This window comes from Notechis scutatus, chromosome 5 (genome assembly GCF_049901735.1).
Source record: "Notechis scutatus isolate UNSWTSFEM ecotype Mainland chromosome 5, rNotScu1.2, whole genome shotgun sequence".
Taxonomy (NCBI): Eukaryota; Metazoa; Chordata; class Lepidosauria; order Squamata; family Elapidae; genus Notechis; species Notechis scutatus.
Window position 1 is genome coordinate 50914632 of NC_142013.1, and position 13301 is coordinate 50927932.

At 35.6% G+C, this 13301-nt stretch overlaps 1 protein-coding gene across 7 annotated transcripts in view; it reads right to left on the minus strand.

Moving 5' to 3' along the window:
• Positions 1 to 13301, minus strand: part of TIAM1 (TIAM Rac1 associated GEF 1) — a 222692-nt gene that overhangs the window by 102014 nt on the left and 107377 nt on the right. The window lies entirely within an intron of this gene.

The window sequence follows — 13301 nt, forward strand, 5'->3', positions numbered from 1 at the left end:
CATATGGATGATAACAGAAATATTTGGTACATGCTACTTTGAACCAAATTATTTGGGAACAGAATACTGTAACTATTTCCCCAGATTATTGTACAGATTTGTTCCACATGCTCCTCTAAGACAAACCCTCAAGGATGCAATGATTCCACAAATCAGAATTTGCCATTATGTGACAGAGGGATGGCCTTAGGTCTCTTTCTGTCCTTCCTGTGACTCTTTTTTCTTAAATGAAACACTAATTTACAAGGAAGTTGAAAATACTTAAAAGTTTCAAGTGAAAATGACAGGATATTATTTGCCAAAAAGTGAAAACATGCAAGAAAAAGGGAAATCACCAGGACACAACCAAATTAAAAGGTTTGTTGCATGATCCAATCTGAGTCTGTCACTGGGACCAGAGGTTTATTTGAAGAATAAACTTTTGGACTTGTGCTGGAGCCCATCATCAGGAAACTCTTTAGAACAGGGGTTGCCAACCTTTTGGACCTCAGGGACCACCAAACTCATAATTTTAGATTCCAGGGACCACTAACTGGTTCTGTGGGCATGGCCTAATTTGTGGATGTGGCTTGGTGGCAGGGGTGTATCTTCTGGAGAGAGAGAAATTCCCTGATGATGGGCTCCAGCCCGAAAGCTTGGAAGAACAAACTTTTGATCCCAGTGACCGACTCAGATTGGAACATCAACATTACCCTGAGACACATATATTTATCTTCATTTGCTAAAATGTTTGTGTCTGAAACTAGCTATTTTTCAACTCTATACTAAGTCTCACTGACCTCAATTTGTGCATCATAGCTTACGTGGAGACCTAAGACCACAGCCTTCCGTTACAACATTTTGTTGAACAACACTTTCTGTGATAATTTAGGCCATCCCTAAATCCAGTGACAATAATTATTGGGTCAATTATTGAGTCATGGTTCAAGGCACTGTAATCTCACCACTTCATGTTCTATTACCACCTCTAAAGGCAACTACTGTCATGCACTTTGTGGGGTTACTTTTGAGGACTACTTGGAAGTTGCAGTTGACATCTGCCTCTAAATGATCATATCCAGAGACAGTTATTACTCAATTGCAAGCAGTATTTAGTAATCAATTAACTATGTCTGAAAAAAATCTAAACTTTTATGAACTCATCACTGTGGGATACAAAAGGTCTATTTCACAAACCAATGTGTATCTTTTCATCTCAGCTAATTAAAAGCTCCTAAAGAAATGCTGTTTGAACTATAACAGTTATTAATAAGAAAGACCACTCAAAACTAAGCACTTCTGGTTTCTCAACCTCAAAAAGGGATAAGAAAAAAACTGTTCCCATGAGGAACAGAGTAAACCCACTGGAGAAACATTCCAATTAGGCCAAACAGCTGAGTTCCTAGGAAAGATTAATATGTTTATATGGCATTTGACCATTTCACTTAGCTGGAGGACACCTGTGCTCAGGTGCTGTGTTTAGACTTGCCCCAGGCCAACCCTAGGAACAGAAACTGCTTTTTAGAAGTATACACAGTAATTTCTTTCTAGTGCATTAGTTTACAATACAATAGAGGCCTTTTAATCTCTCCATTTATAAGGCAGTCTTTATTAATATGGAGTGGAGGGTTAGCCACAAAAGCCCTTTTTCTTCCTTAGCCAGTTACTCAGAAACTAACGAGCATTGCACATAGAAAGTAAGATTACCGTGTTCCTTTTCCTATCTAACCTCTCATAAATAGACAACAAAGCTGGGAGGTCAAACAAATTTACAAACTACAATAGGTAGGCAATTATGCAAAGGCTGCCTTGGTCCAACAACAGCCCAATATTTGAACTGAGCCAATCAACCTAAAATTCCAAATCCAAAATGGCATTAAGTCAAGGCAAAGTCAACTATATCAAGGCAGACTACAAGCTTTGCAGGATTTCAGGCAACTGTTTAGTGAAGCACATCAAAGATGAACCCAGCTCTGACTCACATCCAGATGATAAGCTTTAGGTCCAGATTTCAAATCTCTGTTCTAATCATGGTGGACTGCATTCACTCAGCTCAGAAAGTCAGTGTATTCCAGGAGTACAGGAACTATCCAATCTCACATTCTCGATATATTTTAGCTCTCTGATGTCTAACCTGGGGCTGATGATTTGGAGGATGCTCTGATGAATTCCAATCAGAGCTGGGCCAACAAGTATTTTGTTAATGGGGGTCAAACCTTCAAGCCTTGTCCTGTTGGGCCATTCCTTATAGATTTTGTTCTCCAAGACCTTTCCTGCTCTTCCTCATCCTCTGTGCATGAGAAAGGGGCTATGACTTCCAGAATCCAAAGGCAGATTTGGATAGTTTGCTAGTATTTCTTCTTGTAGCCAATCAAGCAAGTCCTTGAGTGAAAGAGTTACTTACCCGCGGAATGCTTATACCATGGATTATACCAACTAAGTACACACAATATTACTTGCATCTGTAAAATACATCCCTAGCCGCTGTATATGGCTTTAGGAAATAAGTTTCAAACTATTTTTATGTTACCATTTCTAAGATACAAGCTCCCAGCTATATTACCACAGCATGAGTGCTCACTTTGCCTTCTAATTTTATTCTATTGTTAAGTTGGCAAACAACAGCAAGTAGTTTTCTCCCTTTGTTCCTTTTCCTCCCTTTCCTCTTAATTACTGGCTATATAGGAACGTCCCTGCTCTCTCTTTCCTCATTCTTGCTCTTACTTGTCTCTCCTTACAACTCTGAAACTGTTGGGTCCCCTGAATGTTTTTTATTTAATTGGCTTGTTTGGGTTTTCCTGGTGATTTAGAGCATGGAAAAGTAATATTTAAATATTTCAAAAGTTGCAATCATCTTGCAATCCATCCCATGCGATGTATTATCCTTGTCATCATCATTGGAACTGAGTTCAGGTTATCACAGGCAAAAAAAATGCTATTTGAGATTACTTTTATGTTGATAATGGATTTCAAAATGTAGGTGTGATGCTACTATGCTTGTTTCTGAGGAAATTTTTGTAGCATATTGCATTGGAGAAATAATCCTGAGGTTGGAAGTTATGGTTGAGAAGCTTGAGCTTACAATATGCAAAGAGAATCAAAGTACATACATAGCAAAAATACAATTTGCAAACCATAGCTGATATTAATCTGATTTAATGTCCAAGTCCAAATGAGAAACTTAAGAGTTAATAAGAGTCTTTATAACTCCCCAATCCATAAATATATTCACTCAGTGAATATGCAGTAACAAGTAGATGTTCTGAAAGAATAAGCGGAAAGATTACTTTTCGTTCTTTCTTTCTTATTTTCTTTCTTTCTTTCGAAAGCAGCTATCGTTCTCAGGCATATTTGTCTATTCATGGAACATTCGCAAATAAAGCTGCAGTTAAAATTGTCAAATAAATGATTCATCCCAGTATGAGGATCAATCCTACACAAAACTATAAATAGAAAGTTAATTATCCCTCCCCAAAAAACCTTGTATCTCTATGTAACTGACATGTCACATCCTCCAAATAACAATAAAATCAGCAAATGAGAAATAGGAATTAACCATCTAAAAAAGGAGGAGTTCTGAATAGCCCCTTCGCACTACAATGCTCTCTAAGGTCATTAGGACAAACTTCTTCAATCTGATGACTTCTGAACATTTTGATCTCCAATTCACAGAATCCCTAGTCAGAATAGACAATGGGAATAAAACACAAAGCAGACACAAGGGTGGAGCTCTGCAGGATTAAGGAAAAAGCACTAGAGATTTTTTTTTCTCATCATGAGTTCATATCTGTTACTTTAGATAGGAGGATGACCATCAGTGGCCTTTGATGTGCTAACATAGTAGGGTACAATGAAGAGTGATGTAATTAAAAGATGCTACTGGATCTACAGTTGTCAATGGTAATCATTGTGGGGTGAGGGGTTCTTTTCATTGTGTAAATATAATTTTTGATACATTGTTATTTCAGTACAATATTTATATAATATACTTTAAGTTGTTAAAATTCTATTGTTTAGATATCAAAGTGCAGCATGGTAGCCTAGTGATGAAGACACTCTCCTCCCACTCAGAAGGTTGAAAGTTCAAATCTAGGTACTGGCACATATTTTTCTCTTAGGGCACAAAGAAAAAATTGCTGCAAACTCCACGTAGGCATTAAGAAGGGTATCCAGTCAGTAAATGCTGAGCTTCAACAAGTAACCTTGACTCTATCCTGAATTAAGGGATTACAGCTTTGTAAAAAGAAAAAAAATGTATTGGACACAAAAAAGAGGGGAAAGCTAGATATTCTATCATTATTAATTATGGTGTATTAATTACAAGTGCTATTACCATTAACATCATAATGTTTAATTGTAATAATCCAAAATATTTTTGTTTCTTGTGGCTATGAACAGAGAGGATTAAGAACAAAGATGAAGGTCTACTGTTCTGCTTCAATAAATGAATTAGTTCTTTGTATGAATTAGTTCTTCAAGTAAGGCAGAGCAGAGCAACAAGTGACCTGTAGGTCACACACATCTCCAACTGCTTCTTTTGTAAGCCACTGCCTAAATTTAGAGGTAAAACACTTCTACTAAATTAATGGTCATTTTATCTTTTACAGCTAGGCTCAACATTAAACTAAGATTTAAAATAAGCCATTTTAAAAAAAGGAAAATCCTAAGTTATCAATTTTGACTACCTTTTATGATGGAGAGGAGGGCTGGGAGGAGGAGAGGGCAAGAGAAATTCAAGCTCTGACTAAACAAGTCATCTCTCCGCAGCTAAAAGTTTTCTTCCAAATAAATAAATGAACACCCACAACCTTAATTGAGTCAAAAAGCATCCAGCTAATTATGTGTTTTTCAGAAAAAAAATCATAATGTGGAAATCTCCCAAATTCTACCCCAGCTCAAACCTTCACCCACCAGATCTGGATTTCTGATCTGTGCATTTTCAAAATAAGTTTCCTAGTACTCTACATCTATAAATATATGTCAGCAAATAAACAACAAAACAGATCTGGAATCATTTTATTATTGAAATAGAACTGGTCTGTCATTAGTTTAATGCCCATTCAGAATAACTGAAAAACAGAATGAGAAGGTGTAGAGAGAAAGAAAATATGCAGCAACCATTAGGAAAATGTGAACTTAATCCTGGAAATAGGAAAATATGAGAAAGTAAGTCAAGATTGTCTCACTTTGATTGTCCTTGATATGAGGAGGAGGAAAGGAGAAATTCTGTCAGACTTTCACAATTCTGCTAGTATAGCTCATACCAATAAAGTTCTAATATTTCTTGGGTGTCCTAACATGATCTACCTCAAAGGGCTTATTTTGATAAGACAGTAACCAAAAAGCTGCCCTCACAACAAAATTGACATGAAAAACCAAACAGAGGTATGAGCATCTTGCAAGAAATCAGGATATAAATATAATCAAAATATATTGATTGAGCCAGGTCCTACAACTCATTTCCAGTCTCATCGCTTTCTGAACTCCAATTCATTACCCAATAAATAGTCTGATAACTATCCTTTCAGGTCCAATAATCCAAGACTATGATTCCACAAAGCTACCAGTTTGCACAAACTTTCATATGCAATATATTAATAATTTCATTTTTTTATCTTCAGTGGAAAAAACAAATAGTCACACAAGCATCTTCACACACACACACCCTTACCAACAGTTTTGAATTCAGTGAAATCAATGGGCAAGTCCTCAGAATTTAGAGATTTGTAATCCAAACACATTGGAAGGCGGCCAATTTTTAGAAAGCTAATATACATTATATGGCAAATTGCACATTAGAGCACATTTACATTCTACATCAAAGTAAATCACTCTAACCCATTGCTGAATCTGAATCTATTTACATATTATACCTAAATATGCAGAATGGTAAGAGGACTTAATACTATTTTTTCCTTCTTTAAGGCTTCCTTAAAGCTCCTTTAAAAAAATAAACAATTTCATAATTATTTTAAAGGGTATTTTTAATCATTTGTATGCTGGCTTGTAGAGAGATTAATTAATCTTTCCATACCTATGCTTTTGAAATCAAAACTATACCTTTCTCCAATGTGTAGCAATAAGAAAAAATATTTTGCAGAAGATTGGTAGAATATCACACTATCACCCTGCGCTAATATTGATTTATTGATTTTCTCCACACTCCTTCCAAAGTTCATTTGTTTAAAATATATTTGATTCCTGCTTATTTTTCCTTGGAGAGCAAATAGTTTCTAAATGTTTATATAGATGATAGATAGATGATATAGATATTCTATACCATAAAATGCAACCATGATAGAGGACCAGGCAAACAAAAGATCACTGTGTGTGTATATAAATTATTTTTCAAATTTTAAACAAGAATATATAAAGGAACATTAACCAGATACTGATGCTAAGAAACATTTTTAGCATACCATATAAGCTATAGCTAAAGGCATGCTGTGAAGTGCATTTTAAGCAAACTAAGAAAGATCCAACATCACTTTTTGCACTGAACATCTTCTTTAGGCAATGTAAGGGTGTTTTAAATTAAGAAAACTATTCTATGTGAATTCTACAGTAGAAAAAATGCCAATGTGATGCAAGCTTTGGATAGTTAAACAGTTTAATTGGTACCAAGCTATTTTAAACCAAGAGCGAACCAGGTAATTTTCCAGGTGTCTTTGTTTTGTAAGTGTTCCTTCTGACTTGCATTCATATGAAATAGGCATTTATTTAAAAGACATTTTTAATAAAATACAAATTTTGCATGTACTTTTGCATATTTTTCTAAAGGAAAAATGTACTTGCTAAATATGGAGAAATATCAGGCCAGGAAGATAAAAGAGGCTGCTATAAAAGTATCAACCTCCTAAAATAAATATATTTTAAAATAACCGTTTTGATCCATGGCTGAAATCCATGGCTTAATTCTTACACTCCTCTGGTTCTACTTCATCTCCTGCCTTTTGTATTACACTTTTATGAAGTGAGTTTGTTTATTCTGTCTAGACTGCCTTCCCCCTCCCTCATCATTCTCAATTTAAATGTTAATAGCTCTGGTTGGCTGGAAAAGATGCAGGTATTCAGCCATGATGCCATTCATGACTTGCTTAGATCTTCTTGGCCCTTGGGACTAGTGGTGCAGACATTATGGAGATGAGAAATAATCTATGAAAGCAGACTCAAATAATCTGCTTGGTCTGAGCCTTATTTCTCTGATGCCACACCTAGAAATTTTTTAAAGCATAATGAGATGTCAGTTTCCTCACTGTCTGACTTATTCATCTCTTGCTTCCCAGCTAAAAAGAGCAAATTACAATACACACAAAACCCACTGTCACTGTAAACCAGAGCAGTTACCAAGGGATGATCACCACCCAGAAAAAAAAAGAAAAAAATACATAAGAGAACAAAGCAGAATGCCAGGTTGCCTAAGGTCAGCATGTGTTATTTTTTTATATATAGATGCAGGTGCAGATTTAGAAATAATTACTATAATTTAGCAAGAAATACAGAACATTTCACTATGGTGGGAAAGTGTAGCCAGCAAATCTTCCATTTACCAGCTCTTTTATCCAGGTACTGATGCTGATGCGATTAGAGTTTGCCTTTTTTATAGTCTTTTTATAAGAAAAAAAATCAGGCTTGAATTGAACACCCCTTCACATAGAGGCACCTTCAAATCAAGGATCGCCTGCTGGAAACTAGATCACAGTCTGCCCATATAAACAGTGAGCAGATTTCAAAAAATAAATTAAATAAAAAAGCAGTTCCATTTTTTTATTATCAGTATTATCATTAGTAGTAGTTGTTGTAGTAATAGTAGTAGTAATCTACATTTAGATTCACAGTCTAAGATTTGTAAAAAAAATTAATAACTGAAGTCCTAACCAAGGACTAATTATTATTAAGGTAGTGACTAAGAATATAGAGCATTCCAAGCAAGGTGTGGCTTTTGGGGTAAAATTAGGATGTTCAGATCTGATAAATTTAAAGTTTCTAGATAGTGAAGGCGTCTTTTAGATATTGCTCCAAGAGCTCCAATCGCAATTGGTTTAACAGCATATTTCTTTTTCCATTAGCATTTTTATGATTGGTCACCCAATCAGCCAGATATTTAAACAGGATTTGGCATTTTTTGTCCACCTATTGAGTTCTTCCCAAAAAACCTGAGGTAAGTAGATGTTGTTTAATAATGGTAAAAGTAATGCTGCAGGATGTTAGCTATAAAACTGCCTTTTTCAACTAGGTTGTAGTGATTTTGTCAGTATGAATAGTGTTCAAGTGATGCTATTATTAAGTGGGTAATCTAGAAGAAGAATGAAGATTATTGTTATAAACCCATGTGTGCTATCCAGCCAGTGTGTGGGAATTGGATAGTTAGTTAGCAATTGTGAACTGTCCCCTTAAGGGAATGCATCATGGTAAATATAGTTAAGGTATCCTGGGAAATGTAGTCCATATCACGTGACCACATCTGTAATCCTGATTGGTCACTAAATTGACCCTCAATGGGTTGGGGGAGGTTTCCTCACTCTTGATTGAACTCACGGACTCGTGGTATCTGTTCTACTTTTACTGCTATGAGAAGGGAGAAAAGGGATAGGAGATAACCATCTTTTTACCTACAAGACAGATATGCAAAGGATTGGTCATTAAAGAAGAACTTCATCACAAATGTGAGTTATGAGGATACCTGAGGAACCAATAATAAAGACTTTGTATGTATGTTTTGTTGAGTTTATCTATCTGCATCTGTACAGAAGACAAAATCTACCACTGTACAGAATACAGAACACTATGTCTTGCAAGAGTGGGGGTATATAAACTCGGATCTACAGTAGATACAGAGGACTTATAGCCCTTCTCTAAATAATAAAAACTTAGAATAAAATGAATGCTACTTTTTAAAATACATGAGTTAAATGTATCTTCTCAATTATAAAAAATTCAGACTATGCAAAAATGTTCATTTCGATCAAAATATTGGTTTCCATTTTTTCAGAAAAAGAAAATGAGAACAAACACAGATGAATGGTTCTTTGTTTGCAGATTTTAGCGGTAGAAAATCAGCATTACCTTCTTAGGCAAGCCTAATCAAAAATGACCTATCAGAACCCTTTCATGGTCAAACTTCTAATCTCCATGTATGTAGAAATGCTTCTATGAAAATTAGTATCAACTGGGATTATCTTTGTTAAACTAGCTAAAGGTTTACAAGATAGTTAAGAAATACTGAGTTCTCAATATATGTTAATCAGGCAAGACAGTTAAAAAGTCAGCCAGAAAAGGAGAGATTTGGTGATACTCCAACTGTATAAATATTCCAGTTTGTAATGTTAAGGAGTGAGAAGGAGTCTCTGGAATGATGAAGGATGCAAAATGAATTTGATTCAGATAGTGCTGGTTTACATCACTGTGTATACTAACAAATCTCAAGATAATTTAAACTATTGTATTAGATGATACAAGTCAGACCCAAACTATTTTGTTAAACTTCCTTAATACTGGGAGAGAATACACTTCAAATAATACATATGTGATAAAATATACTCTTTCTCCTGTGTTGTGCAGCAATATGATTTGAAGGTGCATTTTCTCCAGGAATGGGATTCAAATTTTTTAACAACCGATTCTGTGGGCATGGCTTAGTTGGTGGGCGTGGCCAACTCAATATCACTCACATCGAGACACGCATCTCCTCGCCTGGCCTCTCATGACTGTGGGGATGCTGTAACAGTTGTAAGTGTGGAAAATAGTCATAAGTCACTTTTTTCAGTGCCATTGTAACTTTGAATGGTCACTCCACACAAGCAAAGTACCAGCAAAGGAGGAAAAAAAAACTCCAGAGAAGTTCCTGAGACAGGAAGTCTAGTCCTGCCAAGAATGTAAGAAGAGTTAACGGAGAGGCAGTTTCTGTAAGCAACACCAGAATGTTTCCTTCCTGCCTTCCTTACAGGATTAGGCCAGTAATTTCTTCTAACAACCAGTTCTCCGGCCTGCTTAGAATGTTAACAACCAGTTCTAGCGAATAGGTGCAAACCTGTAGAATCCCACCCCTGATTTTCTCCCATAATTAGATACTTTCCAGTTTAGTTTTGGTTTTTTTTTTTTTTACCATTTGACTTTCATCACCTATATTAGGTAAGTTTTGTTATATTATTTAGACAGATCAAAATGCCATCTCTCTTAGATATTTAAAGGCTATACTTAACATGCTGTAGGAACTGTTCTGTCGCTATCCACTATTCAGTTGTGATAAATAAATAATTCCTAACAGGTTTTCTGAAGAGTGAAATTAGTATTTGTTGATATCACTACATAGCCCATGAGCAAATTGCTGTTCAGGAATTATTCGGATTATTAAAAAAGGAAATAATTCCACAAACTTTAATGTGAGATTTCTTAGGTAAGATCTAACAAACTAAATCACAATCTATGGAAAAATAGATAAAACCTTCTAAAAATAACAGTTCATCAGTGAGGATCAATATTATTTCATCCATTTCTTCATGATATACTGAAATCCAGATTTATTTAACAAACTCATGTTGTATATTTACACCAAACCATATTCAGAAATATATGTTTCCTTCTTGCAGAGAATTCCTAGAATTCTAATATTTGGTATGCTTAGCTTAGCATTTATAGTTTTCTATTGGTAGAATCAGATTTTTTTATAAATTGAAAATGGATGGATGGATGGATGGATGGGCAGAATTTCATTCAGACAGAAGGTTAGAGAAGGCAGAGTTGGACTTATACAAAATATAGGCAATAAAGGAAGTTATGCCTATTTCATTGACAGTGAATATTCTCAATTATTGAGTGCCAATTAAGTCACAAAATCAAATATATTAAAACTTTTATAATCATTGCACATGGCTGAAATTACATCAAACTCACAAGAACTCTCTGGTTTTGCATGAAGTTTCCCAGGTTGGTTCTCGTACATGATGGAGACTGCCACTTGAAAGATTAGTGATTGCAAAGAAACTGCAGTCCCATATGAGCACTTTTTACAAACCAAGAATTGCAAGTAATGTGTGCCCACATCAAGACAAAGCAAAGCAGGGAAAATGAAGCAACAAAGATGACTAGGAGACTGGAGGCTAAAACATATAAAGAATGGTTGCTGGGATTGGGTAGGTCTAGTTTAATGAAAAAAAGGAGTAGGAGCGACATGATAGTGGTGTTCCGATGTGAGAGGGGCTGCCACAAAGAAGAGGGAGTCAAGCTATTCTCCAACACACTTGAGGGCATGACAAGAAGTAATGGATGAAAACAATGGATGAACTAAGAAGGAATTTCCTGACGTTGGAGCAATTAATCAGTGGAACAACTTGCCTCCAGAAGCTGTAAATGCTCCAACACTGGAAGTTTTTAAGAAGAGATTGGACAACCATTTGTCTGAAGTGGTGTAGGGTTTCCTGCCTAAGCCGGGGGTTGGACTAGAAGACCTCCAAGGTCCCTTCCAACTCTGTTATTCTATTCCATTCTAAATATTTCCAAGTTTTTTAACGGCTTCCACTGCCAAGGGGGAAAAAAACCCACAAATGAGGCTCATCAAACAGATATAAGCCAGGATTCTTCAGAATTCTGGCTTAACCAGAGAAACTTTTGCTACTATGGTGCTGAGTTCAGGTCTCTTCCACTGCAGACATCTGTGATTCTGACTATGATTTATTTCACCAAGCTCGTGCTTTTAATTCTCACACTGACTCTGTCAATATTACAGTTACTGTTTATATTGACAGGGATTAATATGATTGCATTCTTTACCTGTCTGCAGGAAAAAAACAGCTAAATTATTTTTCTAATGTTATATGCCTAAACAAGGGCTATGTTAGTTAGCTTTGTTGAAATTGCAGGACTTAACTTTGGCTCAGATATGTCAAGCTTTTTCAATATTGCTGAATAAAAAGTTAACTCTCTAAGAGAAGGGGAAAACAAATCCAAATTTGTCCACAGCATTTTTATAATGTGTTCTTTATAAAGTACTCTTCTTGAGGCTTGAATTTGTTAGTAATGTTTTGTGTTCTGGCTTCTTAATAGACTCATGACAATGTATCGCAGCACAATTAAACCAACAGTCAAAGAATATACCTGCTGAATTAAGGGAGTGAAATCGTCACTTTTGTTTATATTATTAAAACTGGAATATGTTATAACCAGGCAACCATTTAAAGGTAAGATGCTTTTGGAATCAGATGGAGTCTTCTCTACCATCTGTGATTAAGTATAAATGCTTTCCGGATTCCTAAACTTGTTCTCGACCCATTTTCCTCCTTACTGCTCCTGGAGCATTGTAACCAGGCTGTGTTAATCTTGAACTGAGCATTCTGTGTCCTGACCTCCCTTAAAAGCCCCATGCTGAAACATTCAGCTCTATTAATAATTTATTCCTCTCATCCAGTTATGGATTATTGTTCCATAAAAATCACTGAAACATGCTGGAATCACTCCTGCACAAATACCCAGAAAGACATTCCGAAGAAAACATGGTTAAGCCAATGTCCTCCCCTGCACATTCACTATTTTAAATATTAATCTAAAGATCCTGGGTATAGCAGTGATTTTAAAAAACTTATTCTAATTAAAAACAAAGACTGGTTGAAAGTTGCAATAGTTGATAAACTATTTCATCTGTGCAACTTTATTGCTACCTGTATTGGTTTACTTGCCCTGACAATTTTCATGATAAAGTCAAAGAGAAGAGAACAGGGTGAAGGTAAATTAGTTTTCAACTAGCTGACCTCCTCCAGATATCCTACAACTGGAAATACTGGCAATTTCAATCATAACCACATATGGAGGAAAAGTGGAAGAAAGAAAGACTAAACAGTTCTTGAGACAATACTTATTATTTATACTTTTTTGCATAATGAAGAAAGATAATAACTGTTACTCCTGTTACAGCAAAGACACAATGTGGGATCCAACAAATGAACTGATTTCAAGTTGCAGTAGAATCCATGAATCTTATCTGATAAAGATGGCTTTGGTCCATGACATTTTTTCACAATAAATCTCCAAGTTCATTAGGGTCACAAAAGTCAATGTAGTACATTTCTTTCTTGAACATTATTAGGTGTGCCTCAGATTGCTTCAAACAACCAAGTATGTGCAGTTTCTCCAGGAAGTAAGAGATAATATTATGAATAACATGAGGGAAAGTTAGCTACAAATTTGCAGCGCAAAGAAAGAAGAGTGTTGTTCTGCTCAGATATCCAATCTTGTTGTTTGGGTTTAGCAACTCAACTTTTGTTCTGGTTCAATGTACTACATAAGATTTGCACAGACCATAATTTCCTGTACTCTGGTACAATGAAGAG